This window comes from Hakea prostrata, unplaced genomic scaffold (assembly GCF_041222555.1).
Source record: "Hakea prostrata isolate BN-2017 unplaced genomic scaffold, UWA_Hpros_2 contig_82, whole genome shotgun sequence".
NCBI lineage: Eukaryota > Viridiplantae > Streptophyta > Magnoliopsida > Proteales > Proteaceae > Hakea > Hakea prostrata.
Genome location: NW_028291201.1, coordinates 180,639 through 199,129, shown reverse-complemented (window position 1 = coordinate 199,129; position 18,491 = coordinate 180,639). Strand labels below are relative to the sequence as shown.

General features: G+C 39.0%; 1 non-coding gene across 1 annotated transcript; it reads right to left on the bottom strand.

The window, feature by feature from the left end:
• Positions 1–1,146: 1,146 nt before the first annotated feature.
• Positions 1,147–1,265, bottom strand: LOC148998965 (U5 spliceosomal RNA). The gene has a single exon (XR_016171075.1). It is a non-coding gene; the product is annotated as a U5 spliceosomal RNA (small nuclear RNA).
• Between the last annotated feature and the right edge of the window lie 17,226 nt (positions 1,266–18,491).

Here is an 18,491-nt window from a genome sequence, read left to right as displayed (position 1 = left end):
CGTATTTTTCGACCGAATTTTGTACCATGATGGAGTCAAGGTGTAGTGTTAAGCCTCAGAAGAAAAGTGGTGACTGACATCACTCCGATAGGCACAATGGTACAATGGAAGAGTGTGAATGAGAATACTGGTCCTCCTACAAAGGATTCTGATGTATGCATCTGCAGCTTGGAAGAGAGAAAATTGCAACCATGGGGATTTGACTCTAGCAAAGGGACAGCAACCAGTTTGGAGAGACAATAATACAACTTGAAATGCATGTGGTTTATGATTAAGCTACTTATCAAAAGCAGACCATGGCCCTAGCAATGGATATCTGAGAGTTTAGCATTTGGGTGGAGAAGCCAAACGACACACAGAAGCAAAGTAAGCAACATACACAGACACTCGAGGTGTTTTGCAATTTGGTAATAACCAGAGGTGATTATAAATAAATTGAAGCAAGGCAAAGTAATTAAGCACCACAGACATTTAGAAATGTTGCAATTTTGTGATACACAGCAGCATCTTAGATCTGACAGAAAATTAAGCCTTAGGAAAGGGTACTTTTCTGGAACTAAAATTCTTTCTTTAACTGAAATTTGAGTCACCTTTTAATATTGAAAACACTGCAAAACCCCAAAAAAAGGAGAAACAAAAGAAGGGGGAAATCCAGAGGTTAATACAAAATTTGTTAATTGGGCAAGTAAAGAATTAACAGATAGGTATAAACCAGTACTGATTTGTTAAACAGTGTCAAACCGAGAGCTTAGCACATACAGTCAAGGGAAGTTAAGAAGATGTAACAGAGATTCCACGACAGTTGAAAACGGAAACCACATGTCAAAGCAGCTGCAGTATCGTTGCATATAGATTCTACCAGTAAACTCTCATTGGGCGTTACCTGCAAATTAGATCTCGGCTGCTGATACCTCGTGAACTCTAGAAAACAAATTGGTATCTCAAGAATTCGCACCCGCCTTCCGAAGTCACAGCCACTAATACAATTAGTCCATATTCATTATGTAAAAAACCTTAGATATAGAGCGCCAAGCGAATCAATCCTGCCCAAAAACGAAGATGTAGCCCGAGAGTCTGGGCATATTCAGCTCGTTCTCAAAGAGAGTGCTTTGTATTAATTTGATCTTGAAAACTAGTGTATTAGTGAGGTTCTCTGGTAAAGAGAACCTCTACAAAAATTGGCGTATGCCGCTTTTTGCGGCGAGCACACGGTATTCTTTAGTAAAAGGCGAAAGAATAGTTCGCTCTGTGCTCACCGCGCGGCTGCGTGATTTGCCAAAGAAATCAAGTGCTTGCTAAATAAGGTCCTCGGAGGAAGAAGTTGTTTCTTGTTCCGATGTGGGACAAATTCTTAGTTCCTCTTTCCCTGCCGGCTTCTCCTCTGAAGAAACAAAAGGAATACGCTTTAGGAAGGTTATCAGATTGTATGTAAAAATCCAGAACTGAGATGGTCTCTCCCTCATCAACGCGTAAAATTATCCCACGAAGTTAACACCCAAGCCTCTGTTTTTTTTGGGTAATCAACACCCAAGCTTGTTCGCTGATATCAAAATATGGTTTTCATTCTTTTGTGCATGTATTGATATCCGCATTCTGATAGGGACATAAATCGATGGGATGGTGGTGATACTATATCTGTCTAGCTTCGAAGTGGTTTCGATAATATTTTATTAATTAGACAAATTGGATTTGGATGTGTTGCTGTAAAAATATCTTGGAAACCCATTTGGTTTGTCCCTGATTCAGACCTAGTTCTTGAATACAAAATAAGTGTGAGAGTGGGCCGCCTCTAGGTACGTGTAGCCACTTCCAATGATTAAGTCTGTGAAATCCAACCCTAACTTAACCATAACCCTGACCAAGAAACCCGGTTGTTTTTAAGTCCGAAGACCCGGAGTAAAGGAAGAAACCAACTATGGGCCATCTCAGTAGGAAATATGAAGTTTGACTCTAAACCCATGGATGTTGATATTGGTGTTTCAATCTTGGAAATCTGTGCAAAATTGGAAAGAAAGCTGCACATGTCTGAAGATGAGATTAGTTGAAGGACTTGGAGTATTATCTGACTTGGTTTGAAAGCATTTCTACACACTTGTATGTCACTTGAGGTGTGTGCAAAAGCCCTTGAGGTTTAGTGTCCATTTGATCCTTCAATTCCCTGTTTGAACCTTGCTGACCTGATTGGTCGACTGGGTCAATAGACCAATCAATCGACCAATGGTGTGTTAAATCCGAGAAACTCCAATTTTAGGGTTTTTCACTCTCTATTTAAACACACATCGTGTTTTTTAATGTCCTCTGCCTCCTAAACACTCTGAGGTGGGAAGACTCGTTTGAAACTCTCTTCGGTGATTTCGAAGATTCCTCTTGTGACACCCAGCCCAAATCTAGCCCGGAAACCCGATCTGTTTTGGGTGAAGTAGGGTTTGTTTAATGTTGACTTTGAAGTTTGACCGTGATTTCAGTTTTCCTATCTATGAAAATCTTAGGAAGCCATGTCAGACCTTTCCCTTAGGGTTAATCCAATGTCTCAAATTGAGGAAGATGTCTTTGTGGGCCATCTCAGTAGAAGATATGGTGTTTGACCCAAAACCCATGGATACTGATGATGGTGTTTCCTTATGGAAACCTTATTCGATTTGGAGTTGAACTACTCATTTGTGAAGAAGAACTTGGTTGATGGACCTAAAGCTTAGTTGGACCTGGTTTGAAGACGTCCCTCCATACTAGGTAAGTAGTATGATGTGTTGAAAGAAGCCCATCCAAAAATATTGAAGTTAGGCCCATTAAATCCCTATTTTTGAACAAGCTGTCCAGGCAGTGGCATTTGGTAATTTTCTGTATTGAAGGTTTTTAAAAGCTTTATTTCTTTGAATTTCGTGGTAAGCTATCCCACCATGTTTCTAAACCTCTTGATGGCATGGGAAGGACTTTAGAACTTCTTCTTTGGCGACCAATCAACCAACAGGGTCAGTTTGGTCAGTTTGGTGAAATCCTAGTAATTCTTGAATTCTTTGTGCTATTTAAAAGGGGGAACTCCATGTTTTTCACTCTCAATCTGTTTCTAAGCCTTGGAGAACGTGGGAAGATCCCTAGAACCTCTCCTTCGAAGCCAAGGAAGATCTTCAAGCATCTGTTCAGATTTCTTCATTGGTTTCTCTTCTATGAGGTTGGTATTCAATTTGTTTCTTCATTAATTCATTCTTTCTTCTCTACTTCTGATTTTCTGATGATGAGAGGGGTATTACACTACTGTAATGACCTCTTGTCTAATTCTTTTAGCCCTAGAGTGAATCCCCCAATTCATTTTATGATCTTGAAGCCATATGGCGATGATCCTTGAATTTGACTCCACCAATGATCTTGATGACACTTTCCCTAATTTTCTACCTATTTTTATGATTGTGGGGAAGGTCTCATACTATTACCATGACCTTCCCTTGTGTCCTCATGATTGAGGAGTTGATCCCTGATATTCCTTGGACCATTGGAAACCAAAAAGGGAGAGATTTTGAGGGGAAATTCTTGGGTAACCTTCATGAGAGGGTAACCAATTGGGAACCCTTTTTATTTCTGTTAATTCATTGGACCCTCCCCAAAACCTTTCTTGATTGTAAATTCTTTGCCCTAAGGGTGAATCTTTATTATCCCTAGTCTTTCCGTGGGATACACGGATTCTTGTTAGTAAATCCCTAATTATATGACTTGAATTTCTTTCCTTTCACTTTAATTGAGAACCTTATTTTCTCTCATTGGTAGACCCTTCCTAATTCCATTCTTTATTTTGAAATACTAATGAGATGTTCCTTTATCTATCTTGGGTTGTTTTTGTGAGAGTTAATTATGGGTAACTCTCATGAGAGGTAACCATATATGAGACCCTAACGTTCTTTTATCTATTGGAAACTCCCCAACACCTTTTTAGATTGTGCATTCTTTGTTTGTCTTTCTCTAGGGTGAATCTTGATTCCCCCTAGCCTTTCCATGAGAGCCATAGGTTATGTTTGATGAAATCCTAACCCCTTTATTATTGACCTATTGAGATTCATTTTCGGACTAAGATCTCCCCCATGTCTTCATTTGGGTTAGGTTGTACTTGGTCTTCAACCCCATGAGCAAAGCACCCTTGTATAGCAATATACATGGGGGCGGTTGCTAGTGGCGGTCGATTGAACCAAGCGACCGCCTAGAGCGACCGCCCGGTTCTATTTTCGGGGTTTTGCCCTATTTTGCCCCCTGTTCGTTATAAATAGCATCCCTCGCCCTATTAACGCATTATTATGTTCGGGATTGCTATTTTGGGTGACTAGGCGGCTGTGGAAACGTGCGGGATTCAGGTCTGAAGTGCTGTTAATGATATGGAACCTTTTCTCTTCTATTCTTAGTGATTCTGGTTAAGATAATAAATCTCCATTTGCAATTCTCTTCTTTTTAACCTCTAATTGATATGAACCCATCCCGTTTTTGTTAGTGGTTACCCAATTGATTTGTTGTACTCCCTTTCCAATGTTCTTGATGAGATCCTGTCCAGAAACAAATCCCTGCATTTGTTAATGGATAGATCCAGTCAAAGGGAGAGTTTATGGGTAATCCATTTATGGTGTTTGTTAGGTTTCTCTTCACCTAATGTCTCTAGGAGTGTTAGATTCGAGACTTAGGCCATGATCACTCGAAATCCGGATTGAAAACTAATGATCAGAAGCCTGAGTTTCAGATCTGAAACTCTCTGTTTTTGGGGCGGTCACTAGTGGCGGTCGCTCAACCTAAGCGACCGGCCGGTTTCCAGTGTTTGTGTAAGTTTGATTTTGGATTTGTTTTGACTCTTGACTCTTATATATTCTTGTAACCCTATGCCTAGGTGTTCTCTGTTTCAAGTAAAAGTCTTATAATAGTTTCTGGAATTCAAGTTAGAGGAATTTTACATAATTACAGGTAAGGACATGCATTTTTATTTATATGCAATTACATATACATGATGATTCAACTGTTCTATTCACTATTCTTTGATCATGTATCTTGCTGTAATTGTATAAAGCATGTGAATCTTATTGTATACTCGCTGTTTGTGGTGTTCCTTGATGTACTTCATCTTTTATGATATTGCACAACTGTTCATGATATGATAAAGAGTGATGTAGTGTAGTTGTGATGGAAGGGGTATTCCATTGGGATATATTGGCTGGAGATATCAGAGGGTTGTGGTATGGGACACATACTCACTGTTGCCTCTAGCACTATCATGATTACTGGATGACATACTTAGGGAGTCTAGAATTGCATGGCTAGGTACCCCACATGCTATTACCCTTTCGGTAGGGCAATTGAAGCCGGGTGACCCGTGACAATGGTGACGTGACTATGTTTCATCCTACAGCGGTAACCAGTCCGTGCGGAGACTCAGTGGTCCACTGTTGGTCATGAAATGGTAGGATTGCATGTGTTAGGGTTGGGCTCATGGACGTCCAAGGAGCGGACCGGGTGTCGCGAGGAGTCATGAGAACATCCGCCCCAATAATATGTGGATGACCATAGGGTTAAGGAGTGGAGTCTAATAGCGGTAGCCAGTCCGGGAGGGTTCTCACTCCTAGGTTGCGAAGGATACTGAACCGAGTTGCTTGGTGCCATAGGGGAAGTATCTGGACTCCATATAGTATGTTACCATTATGACTTGCATTGGATTAGAAACCCCGACATGTGCCAGTACTCATTGCCAATGGTCGTGGTGAGAGAGTGTTGACTTAACCCCTAGCCATGGTTTGAGAGCCAGGTGTGGACTTACTCCCTTTGTCCAAGATCCCTACAGAGGTAACCAGTCCTTGCCGGATCAGAGTGATGAGACTTACCCAGAGGAGGGCTGGTGTATATCTTAAAGCATGTCAGCTGTTAGAGACTTGCATAGTTAGATTTTAGTAGCATTCATATTTCTGCATACCATCCATATCATTTCATGTGTGCATTCATGGATTGTATTGACATATATATGAGAATTGTTTGTTCCTTATCGAGTTCGTTGGAACTCATTCCTTTCATTATATGTATTATATAAACTGTATAGATGGTTGCACGTCGGAAGTTGGAGATGATTTGTATGAAAGAGCCTTCTCCTATAAAGTTGATGTGGCACAGACAGTGGTACATGGACTTGCTGAGCATGGAGCCTCCTGAAGATGCTTGTGTGCATTTTTAGCACCCATTGATGGCCGACAGAGGCAGATTGCCAGGATTTTGATGATCGTTTGGAGAAAGATTGGAGGACATCTTTACTTGCTAAGTTAGAAAACTAGTTTTTAAATTTATAAAAGAAAACTAGAGAGAAGATTATTTAGTTATGTATTTTGCTTCTGCTGAACTCGATATTACTTTTGATTCTTGATTTTCCCTCTTTCGTTCGTTCTTGGATATTTATCGGAGTATTTGGACTCCTGTAACATTTTTATTAATTATTGCACTATTCTTGCTCTTGATTATCTGTATTTGTATTTATTATTGTTGATAGACTAAAACCATGGATCTTGTGACGGTTCGCACCCACGGGTTGTCGGGTGGGTAACCGGGCTCGGCGGGCGGGGTGTGACACCTCTGCTAGATCTGAAGTCTCTCATCTCCTATTTGTCAGTCTAAGGTTAATATCTCTTCTGAATTGTAAATTTTTCTTTCTTCGATCATGTTCTTGATTGAGATTGAGAAGAAGATGCTGCATTCTTGCAACCATCTCTTCGATGATCTCATTCTTTTCTTTAGGGTTTATGATCAGCATAGAGATCTCAACCCTAATTCTTGTCAGATCCGTTTGAAACCCTAGTTCTTCTTATGGATTTGATTTCGTAACCATTTAGATCTAATTTTCATGACATACTTGTGATTAATTCTGATTACCTTTTTATTGGATGAGATCTAAATCATCCCTTGCCTTTGCTGTGATTTCCATAGTGTATTTTTTTATCGAATTCTAGGGTTTTTCTCTCATTTGGGGAAAACCATGATTTTAATTGAAGGTAATGTTTTTTATCATTATTAGTGCCCGATCTTTACTCCCTTAGTGTTAGAATACTATCCTATAGTTTTCCTCCAAGTTTTGTGAAGTTCCGAACCCTGTAGATTGAGTTTCAGATCAGATTTCCCGTACTTGCTTCGTATTGACTCGTTGGTCGAACGGGGTTAGTAGACCAATCAATCGACCAATGAAGATAGTATCTTTGTCTTTTGCTCTGTTTGATTCGTTTGTTCTCTGATCTTTTAGGCATCTTCCTAATGTTGTATCTATGATTGTTAGAGATTTACTTACTAAGTTTGGAGCCTCTTTCTTTGATCTTTGGATTATCTTCGACGATAATCAAGGTCAGGACAGTTATTTCATAATAACATAGATTGCGTACTCTTTGAGTTCTAACTTAAGAAACTCTGAGTTTAACTACTGTTCTTATATTTTATACTTATGATGTACTATTGTAGGTACAGTAGCACTTCACTTATGTACTCTTTTTCATTATTCAAGATTATATGAAATGCTTATTACTGCATATGGTTTAATGATTGGATTATGCTTTTACATTCTCTCTATATGATGAGTTGTTGATTTTGTATGTCATGACTGATCTGAGAATGTGTTTGATTAGGTATGGTTTGGGATTGAGGAGTGTCCTTTTGACACTTTTGTCCTTGTACAATACCGGAAATAGTATGGGATGTTTCCGGGGTTGCCCATTGACGCTTTCCTGAGTCATTGGTTATCATACCTAGGGTTGTCTAGCAGTGTTTGGCTAGGATGTCCCCATTATATCAGACTTGATTCGGAAGGGTATTGAGACCGAACGACCCGTGGCAGCAATGGGGATTCATGGGCGCTCAAGACCGGTAAACCAACCCGTGAGAGGATGGGAATCACATTGTGGGGGCCATTTATAGGTGGGGTTGCATATGGATAGACTTGGGCTCATGGACGCTCAAGACCAGGGAGTTATATCCGTGAGAGGACATGAGAGCTTCCCGTTTACTATATGTGGATGACCTATAGGGTTGATGAGTCCATAGTCCGAGAGGGAATACGCTGACTCTAGTGTGAAGGATACCGGAAAGGATCCCGAGAGGGGAGGAATGGACATATCTGGAACTGAGTTGATGTAACTAAGTAGATGACTTGCATTGGGCTAGGCTTAACCCTGATATGCGCCAGTACTTAGACCAATGGTGATGTGAGAGAGCGGTGACTTAACCCCCAGCCATGGATTGTTCAAGAGGGATGAAGGATCCACTACCAACCAAAGCCGAGTGACTGAGACCTTCCCAAAGAAGTATTGTGCTATGACTTAAAGCATGTCTACCAATAGAGACCAGCATACATAGAGTTTAGATGCATATATACATTATCTATTTCATATTTCATTGCATCTTGTTATGATCTGCTGTATGTTATTTATGTTGTTATGAGTTAACTTGCCTTGCTGAGTTCATTCGAACTCCTTCTTGTACAATCTTTTTGTTAGATTATTCTACAGGTACTGGCTACTATGAAGGACAGTACGATGAAGCGCAAACCGATGAAGCGTACTACATGCAAGGTACTGGCAACTATGAAGATAACCCTGATGATTCCTCGGGCGATCAAGTTGCATACTACGATTAGACGTAACGTAGAGTTGGAACATCTCTGTTGGATTGACGAAGTCCATTACTTTGAAGATGTTATCTATAGGATAGAAAACTCATAGTTTTGTTTGATTTTCTTTCCTTACTTTTCTTTAGAATCAATGTAATTCTTTTTAGATTTACGTGCTACATTCCTCTATAACTGTGGAGTGAGTTTCTGCCTCACTCTGCTTCTTTTTGATGTGCTTACATCTGGTATCATTTCCGCACTTTGATTTTACTGCTATTTATTTCCTGATTTGATCTTTTATTTATAATATTATACTTGATTTTATCTGTTCATAATTATGTTATTGCATATGTGGGAGGATGATTTCCTCGATACTTGATCTTCGGGGCTATGGATCACACACCCGGGTATGCCAGTTAGGGTACCGGATGGGGGGATGTGACAAAGTCAGTTTAGGTAAGAAAACCAAAGCCTCACTCTTGAGAAATAAATACTCAAGGAAATGAAGAAGAGAATGTTCTTCTGGAGTAATTGCAAGGAAAGCAATGGTTAAAGTCTTCAAGTCTTATTGTTGCTCATGCATAGTGATGATATATTATAACTAGTTTATAGCTCAAATGGATTTGGACACCTTACAACCTTTTGATCATTATCTGTTTGGATAAAGGGTGGAGATGGCTTCTTGGAGAGGCTTGCTCAGCAAGCCAACAACATGATTCGATGGATAACTGAAGATCTCATCATAGAATCAGCATTAAGTTTGATCTTGATGTTACATTAATGCCTAGTTGGGGAAACAAAACGTGAAGAAATAATGTCTGAGGCTGACCTTGGACGAATGAGAAGCTTTCCCACCAGCAATGAGCATTTAATGATTCTCAGTGCATTCAATACTGAAATTGATGTTGTGATTGACGTCTGGATCGAGATATGCCCAATCTCCTATCAACGTTACTTTTGCCAGGAAATCGCACGGTGACGTTGTGTATCACTACAATGTCTATTTCTTAGCTTCTTTGTAGACATCTCTTCCGAGAAGTGCCTCATTTGAGAAGCATCAATTGAACCATCTTAGACTTGATTTGGGCCATTAGTTTGATTCGAATGGTCCACTCTGGGTCAATGACTTGAACTTTAATGACCATAACAGGATGATATTCAAATGGTTAACTTTTTTAAACAAATTATCTTAAACTGTATGAATGCAAAGTGAAAACAAAATTTTGACTACCTGTTAATATATTTTACCATTTTATTGGCAAGTGTTAGCTTTGAACTTGAAGAATATAGCAACTTTCCTTTCTTTTATTATTCTTAATCTTCAATTTTCCAAGCATTTTTCATTCTCAATTTTCCTTTGTATTTATTGTAATAGAAAACACACAAAAAAAGAATATTAAAATGTTTTAAATTACTCCTTGATCGAAAAGGAGTATAACTATTTCCACATCCTACTAATAATCAAACGGATTCAAATACCCCTAAATCAATATGGATACCAATTCATAAATGGATTTAGGTTATCTATTTACAACCATACATTCAAACATTTCTTGAAACTCCAGGTACAATAAATGAGGGTAGCTCTAGGTGCATTGACAAGGTTGTTACATTCTAATCAAGTGGCTACAAATTACTATAGAAAATAACCTCTATGACAACAAATATATATAGAATTTGGGAGGAAAGGAACAGTCAAATATTCAGTGGTACTACTACAGAAGCTCAGGTGGTATTGGGAAAAATTAAGAAGGATACCCGCTTGCGATTTGCACACCCTCCACTCAAACTTACCGACACTCAAGAAGATAGGAATGTTTTTGCTTGATGGCACATTTGGGTGACTTTTCAACTTCCAAAGGCAGTTTGTCATAGATGGCCCAAGCCAGAAGGTAATTGGGTGGCTATAAATTGTGATGGTTCTAGTCGAGAAGACATTGGTGGGTACGGAGCTATTGCCCGAAATCGTCATGGTAAGGTTATTTTTGCTTTGGCAGGTGGTAGTAATGAGAAAAATATTACTCGATTGGAATTATATGCGATCAAGCGTGGCATGGAGACTGCTCATCAAATGAGTTTGACGATGATAGAAATTCGATCTGATTCCATGGTGGCCATCCAATTTATTCAAGGACATTTTTCTACATCTTGGAGGGTTGTTGATTTGATCATGGAGATTAAGGAGCTAAGGGGTGGTTTTTTGATATGTAATTTTGTTCATCATGTTTCAGAGATTAATGTTTGTGTGGACTTCCTAGCAGGTTTCCTTAATACCTCCCAAGAAATCCATCTAGCTGCAGATGCTCTTCCTTTAGCTTTTTCTGCTTTTGTTCGGGATGATGCTAATGGTAAGAAATTCTTCAGAATGTAATTTTCTTTCTTTTTTTCTCTTTATTTAATCAAAGCTCCCTTTCTCCAAAAAAAGAAAATAGGGTAAACCAGCAAAATCCATAGTCTGCGTGACCCCATGGTGGTGGAAGCATTGTGCTTTATGTAAGCTAATGTTAGACACAACAAAAGTATGTGAGTATTGCAAGTTTCTGTTGTATTATTTTTAATATAATAAAATAATATATTTATTGGATTTGTAAGTGCAGAAAACTTTCCTTAATTTATTTTAGGAAAGTGTTTTTTATATAGTCCCACATTAGAAACCGAGGTGTCGGAATTCAGGTTAATTAATAGGTACCACCTATTAACTTTGATTTATAATAATGAGACACACCAATGCATGTGTAGTGTATGAGCGAGGACGGTGTACCATCCGAGCGCGCTGGTGCACGCGCGGCGTGGGCTGTTAAAGTGTTTATTGCGCACACACTTAGCACTGGAAGTAGATCCATAAATATCCTTTTTGATGGATCAATATGGACCGTTAGATCGTGCGGCCGAACGATCCGACGGCTCATATTTGAACGTCAGCATTCGTATCCCTACAGAGAGGTGCACTCATACGAACAGAGTCATGAACTGTTCAGAAGAGACACCTCAATGCCTATAAATACATTCTAGCTTCACAAACAGCAAAAGATACGAAAATATCTCTGTTCTTGAGTTTTGTTTGTGCTTAGCAAAACTTGGGAGATTCAACTTAAGTTGTGCTTCTTTGTATCCTGGGAGACGGTTCGCAGTACCTTAGCACCTTGATGTGAGGGTGAGTTACATCTTAAGGAAAGTGACGTTGTAACGCGCCTAGAAGTTCCAACTTTCATACTGTATTCTTTTGTTCGTTTCCTTTTACAGTTTCATGGGGTCAGGCTTTTAAGAAGAATGGTTTAAGGTGTGGAAGAGAAGCAATTTGAACATCGTTAAGTGAATGAAAGAATCAAACCATAACATAAAGGTGAGCACTTCATAATGACAAAAGAGCCATTGATCAAGATCTACAACCACTATTTGAGGATAATGATGTTGTAAATTTTGAAACTAATGCTTTTATCCAACATTTTTTACATTTGAGTGAAGCATTTTCTGGTTTTAATCTTCGAAAAAGTGGATGAGACCGGATATGTATGGTTTAGATCTTGTATGATCTCATACAGAACTATTTGAAGACAAGGATCCATATAACCAAACACATTTAATTGGATAAGGCTTCTTGTTGTATTATATGGTTTCTAGTGTTTCATCGTTCTACACCTTGATTAAAATATTTTCTAGCTTTTAGTTTTCATTGATTTACATTTGCTTCTTCTAGGGGCCAGAAAACCTAAAACTTTTGTCAAGGAAATTGCTTTTAAAATTATAAATTAAAAAAATTAAAAAAAAAGCATCAACTAGCTCAAGTTGTCTAGGGTTTATTCCTATCATCTAATCACTTTTGAAACATGCGTCATTTAACATCAATGTAACAATCCGACTTTGGGTTTAAATATGTCGAAAAACATCACTATATATGAATGTAAACCTCTCAATTTGCACTGATTAGTATCAACATCACATAGTTATCGGCCAACACAAATGCTCATACCATAATTATATCTTTAACCATGAGTGGAGGATGGATGAACCAAAAGAACCATCAAGACCAAATGGTGATGTCCCTTGAGGATGTAATCGTGGTTCGCGTAAGCTGGCCCGGATGAACCTCATCCAAAAAAAAATAAAAAAATGGTGATATCCCTTTTGTATTCCATGAATATGAAAAGTATGTTTTGTGTAACAATTTTTTCGGGTAGCAATGGATATCCACTGTCCAGGCCTTCAGACTGACTAGTGTCACAGTCCATTAATACTAGTAGTCCCTCCTTAGGGGTTGCAAATGGTCTAACAAGAAACGTAGACTAATGTAGCAAGGAATCTAAGGTTCCTAGGCAAACTCTTTAGATGACCATGATATTGAACAGCAGATAGTCCCAATTTCATTCAAACAAATTACTTAAAATGGAAAAGATTGTAATGAAAAATGTCCTTACATAGCAAGAAAAAGAAAATATAATTTTTGGCAGGCATTCCGAACCGAATCACTTCCCATGCTCTTTTTTTTTTTTTTGGGTACAAAGGGGCTTGGGGATGAAATATTAATATGCCTCAGCGAGAGTCGAACCCACGACCTCTTCACTAAGAGGTGTTGGTTTTAACCACTAGAAATGCCAATGCCAATTTCGCTACTTTTATAAAAATATCATTGAATCTAATATAGTATTACTGGACCAATAATGGTTGGTAATATTGCAAGTTACTACAGCATACTCTCTTATTATGAATACTTTACCAAAAAAAAAATTATGAATACCATAATTTTCAAAAAAACATAAAATTGATATCACCTCATATTACCTATTTTAAGGTCTATACACATACTGATGGTTAGTTTAGTAAAGAAATGGTTGTTGGACAGCTCTAAAAGTGATATCGACAAAATAGTACCGAACCCGGTTCAACCATGATTGGGTCTTTGAACCCGGCTAGTAACAGCCCTGGCATGATCGGGATCGGTTTGGGATTAAAACTAACCAGTTGCGTGAAGATGAAGAGTACAGTTACAAGATATAAACGTGATCCCGAAGATCCCGGGATACATAAGCGAGTCATAATAGGTAACTTCCACTGAAACAAAATGGAGATCGTGCCAAGATTGGCAACTACCCACAGTTCCAAATAAAAAGGGTAAAACCCTAAAGATCCAACGATGATCAAGGGAGGATGCAGACGAATCAAACGGTCGGGATTGAGAGGTAAAATCTATATAAAGAGTGCATCATTGTGCAATAGAGGAATTTGAATCGTTTCCCTTCATTATTATATTCAAATCGCGCTCTGCAATTCGTCATAGCCTTGTGATTAGTTCCATAACATACTTAGCCTTTGGAGGTGGCCTCCGGACCTCACGATTGGGCCACGTCTAACATTGTTTTGTAGGTTATTTCTCAAAGATTTAAAGGTTTAGTAGATTTTGGACGCATCATTTGGCACCGTCTGTGGGATCGCTTCAAAAGCCATGGTTACCAGATCAACAACTTTAAGGAACCAAGGCATTCCTCATCCTCCTCTAGGAGGAGATCCACCTCCAACAGAAGATGATCTTCTTGAGGGAGAAGTCCATGAAGACAAAGGATTGGTTGGAGATGAACACCTCAACAACCCAAACAACCTTCAAGAACAAATGAACCAGATGCAACAAATGCTTCAAATGGTGGCGAGACATTTGGGAGCTCCTAGAGATCCGAATCATCATGATCGAGAGGAGGCCCAAGATCGAACGCGAAGAGTAGGGATACGACTTTCCCCAGTCCAAGGACATTCTCCTCAGAGAAATAGATATCAAGTTGAAGGCCAGAACTTCAGGAAAAATCCTTATGAAGATCGGGAAGGTCGATCTAGAGCACGAAGAGTGGCAGAAATACCCAGACGAGATGAACAATGCGGTCAAGAACAGGCGCAGGGGAGTAGGACCGGGACCATTACCTGACAGGAACTAGATAGGGTTGTACACATACCCCTACGTCCCAGCATTTGAGTAGAGATAGCGTCTAGACGGATGGCATTTGGACAATACATATTGATCAAGAACTGGTAACCAACCCGTGAGAGCTTCCCGTTTACCATTTGTGGATGAACAATAGGGTTAATGAGTCCGTAGTCTGAGTTGGTCGGTGCCATAGGATACGTTGACTCTAGTGTGAAGGATACGGAACCAAGTTGGTCGGTGCCATAGGGAAAGTATCCGGATCTACCATGATACGACTGAGTAGATGACTTGCATTGGGCTAGGCTTCGCTGTGACATGTGCCAATACTTATACCAATGGTGATGTGAGAGAGTGGTGACTTAACCCCCAACCATGGTTTTTATAAGGACTTCACCCAATTACCCCGGCAGACCCAAGATATCTTGTATGATTGAGGGGGAGTGACAGACGACCTAAAACAGTATGGTGCTATGGCTTAAAGCATGTCTACCTTAGAGACCAGCATTCGTAGAGTTAGAACCATACTTGCATCATGTGTTTCATATCATATTGCATCATGTTATGGCTTGTATCATATGACTTATGTTTTATGGAATGACTACCTTGCTGAGTTCTTTTGAACTCACTCCTTTTTGCAACATATTTTGTTAGACTTTTCTGCAGGTACTACTACTGTTGACTGTGACAGTCAACACTCTGAAGACCAAGTTGGTGACTCGTATCACACTAGTGGCGGTGAACACGATGATAAAGATTAGCAGACCGAGATTGATATTTGTCAGGAGTAGATGCGGCTTGGCTTAGTTTCTTATAATTTTGTTATTTAGGAAACATTGTATAAGTTAGAAGAAATTGTAATTTAGTTGTTTACATTTCCTTTCCCTTCTTTTAAGAATTGGTTGTAACCTGCACCTTATCTCGATCTACCTTCCGTTATTGAATAATGGATTTCCACCTCATTTCACATTTTGATTAATTATTTTAGTAATATCTTTTCGCACTCTGATGCTCTTTGTGATTCTTTTGAGATTCTTCATTGACTTTTATTATTAAGCTATTTGAAAATTTTTGATTTGTTCTTGCTTTTGATTAAATTATTGTGCTAAATGGATACGATCGTTCCTAAACTTGATCTTTTGGGCTGTGGATCACTCCATTGGGTAATTCAGATAGGGTACCCTTAGGGTGGATGTGACAATTATATTTAAATTGCGCTCTGGCAATTCATCGAGCCATGTGATCAGTTCCATAACTAACTTAGCCTTCGGAGGTGCCCTCCTGACCCCACGGTCGGGCCACGTCTAACATTGTTTTGCAGGTTATTCCTCAAAGATCTAGAGGTTGAGTAGATTTTGGACGCATCAGAAGGCTTTACCATCTATGCACTGATGCTTGCTTGGTGTTTGGTGCTACTACTTACCATATCTAGTTTGAATGGAACATCCATAAATGTCGCCTAGATCCTAATCTACTGACTAGATTTTGAAGGCCATACGCCATCAAAACCAAAATTTCCCTTCTTCACCCAAAATTCCTTGTTGATACCCCAAGAAAAATATTCTTCGCTATTACTTGGGTCTAGACAACACCATTCTACTTACTCCATAGTTCATTGAGCTGGTTGGGTCCCCCCTATTTTGATATTTCTCTTTATTTATTTTTTCTAATACATTATTTATTCATTCGAAAGAACATATTCAAATGATAGTATCACCTAAATAAGTGTATCATATTTACTAGGGGTGTTAATGGTTCGGTTGGGCCAGTTTCAGGCTGAAAAACACAACCCAAACACGGCCCATTAAGAAAATAACGGTTTCAAGCTAATTTTGGGCCGGTGCGGTTTGGGTTCTGGTTGACTAAACGGTTTGGGCTAACAGTTTAGAATTGGGTTTACTAACGGTTTGGGTTTACTAGTAGAATGTTTTGAGTACCTTGTTGATATGTGGAATTTATCAAGAGCATGTGAACACATATAAGCATTAAATTCTCTCCAAATCTCTTGTGTTGGGTGTTTAAAACCAAAATTTTTTTCTACAAAGAAGTAAAAATTATAGAACTAATATACAAAAGAAAAATGGCATCGTGATGAATTTTAGTGGGTTATCTCTGCTTATTCTCCTCCCCTTTCCTGATACTTATAAAATTGGATCAAAATAAAGCCTTAAAAGATTTTCAAATGATAATACACTTGCTAAATATTTACTAAATCCATCTTTCAATTGGCGAAGGCTTTAACAGGCTTGTTGCTTGCATATTCCAAGGCAAAACAATTAAGGAAAACAAATGGATATTTGGGGGTTTTCCTGTCTTTTACATTTAAAATTTAATTTATTTTATATATTTATAACGGGTTTAACGGGTTGGTTTCGGGCCAAAGGGTTTAGGCTAGTGGGTCACACACGGGCTGGCCCGGACCAGCCCTAACCAGTGCGGGTTGAGGTTGTTCAATCCAAACACAGCCCACAAAGCTTCGGTTCGGTCCAATTTTAATGGTTCGGGTTAGATTTTGACACCCTTAGTATTTACCATTGATTGGCAGTATACTATTGAATTCTCATGTATAATTATACATTTATACATCTGTTGAGTACTCAAAAGCATAAAGAATAAGCAATTCAAAGTTTTAAACAAGTAATAAAGTGAATCACTAATACATACTGTTATGGTCGTTACGGTCCAAACCCTAGAGCCGGAACAGACCACTTGAACCAAGATAAGGGTTCAAGCTTGAACCAAGATAAGGGTTCAAGCTTGAACCAAGATAGTTCAACTGACGCTTCTCAGTCATGGCGCTTCTCGGAGGAGACGCCGGTTGAAAAGCCAAGAATCGTGCATTATCATCTTGCAACTTCTCAGCAGCAGCAGCGCTGGCGACAGATTTGGTGCATCCTTACCCAGATGTCAAACCCAGCATTTAATTCAACATTGAATGCACTGAGCGCATGGGAAGTCCAGAAGCTTCTCATTCGTCCAAAGCTTGCATCGAGTACTATGTACCTCTGTTTTGTCTCCCCAACTGAGGAATGGTGTCACATCGAGATCAACTTAATGTTGATCTTTTGATTCGCCTGTGGGATCTCCAGCTGTCTTGGAGATCACGCAAATCAGCTTGTTGTAAGTCACACTGAGAAGCCATCTCCACCCTTCATCCAAACCATCCTCATTGTAGGGATACGACACATCCATCGTCAGTTTATGTATGGACCAGCTATATATAACAACACTATGCACGAGTAATGGTAAGAAGACTTGAATATTCTAGCCATTATTCTCCTGATTAACTTTTGAAAAACATTCTCTCTTTCATCCTCTTGAGCATTTATTCCTCAAGATGGAGTCTTTGGTTTTCCTACCTAAACTGACTTAATCATTGGAGGTGGCTTCTTGTCCACAGAGGTGGCCCGCACTCACCATTGTTTTGGTCTCAGAAACCAAACCCGAATCAGGATCGAATCAAGGTGTCCCAAGCACATTTTCACTACAACACATACCATTAAAAATTCAAAACAATTAAGTGCATAATTTTTGAGGATAGCAACACATCATGTTCTCCACATCTCTTACAGTCTTGACATAGTTGTGTATTACTTTATGAAAATTAATGTGCATTGTTCTTTGAGTACCTATTATAGGATACAGATCACCAAATTGTGAAGCACCTTGATCCATCGTAATAATTGGTTTCCCAAATTTCTGAAATTTCCAGTATTTGACTTCGACTGGAACTTCAGACAATAGCATTTCAATATGAAGATTCCATTTGATTCTGTTTTGAGAGTTGAAAAATTTCGAACACACGGCTAACTCATTAGTGGGTACAGAAATTTCAAGAAAAGAATCACACCCAATTTGACAAAGACTGTTGGGCAGATTGACATCGTCGGGCGCATAACTTCTTTGTGTACCTCCACATTATCTGATTTTTGCTTCATATGAAAGATGACTCGAACTCTAAATATTTGAATACCACTATCCTCCTAA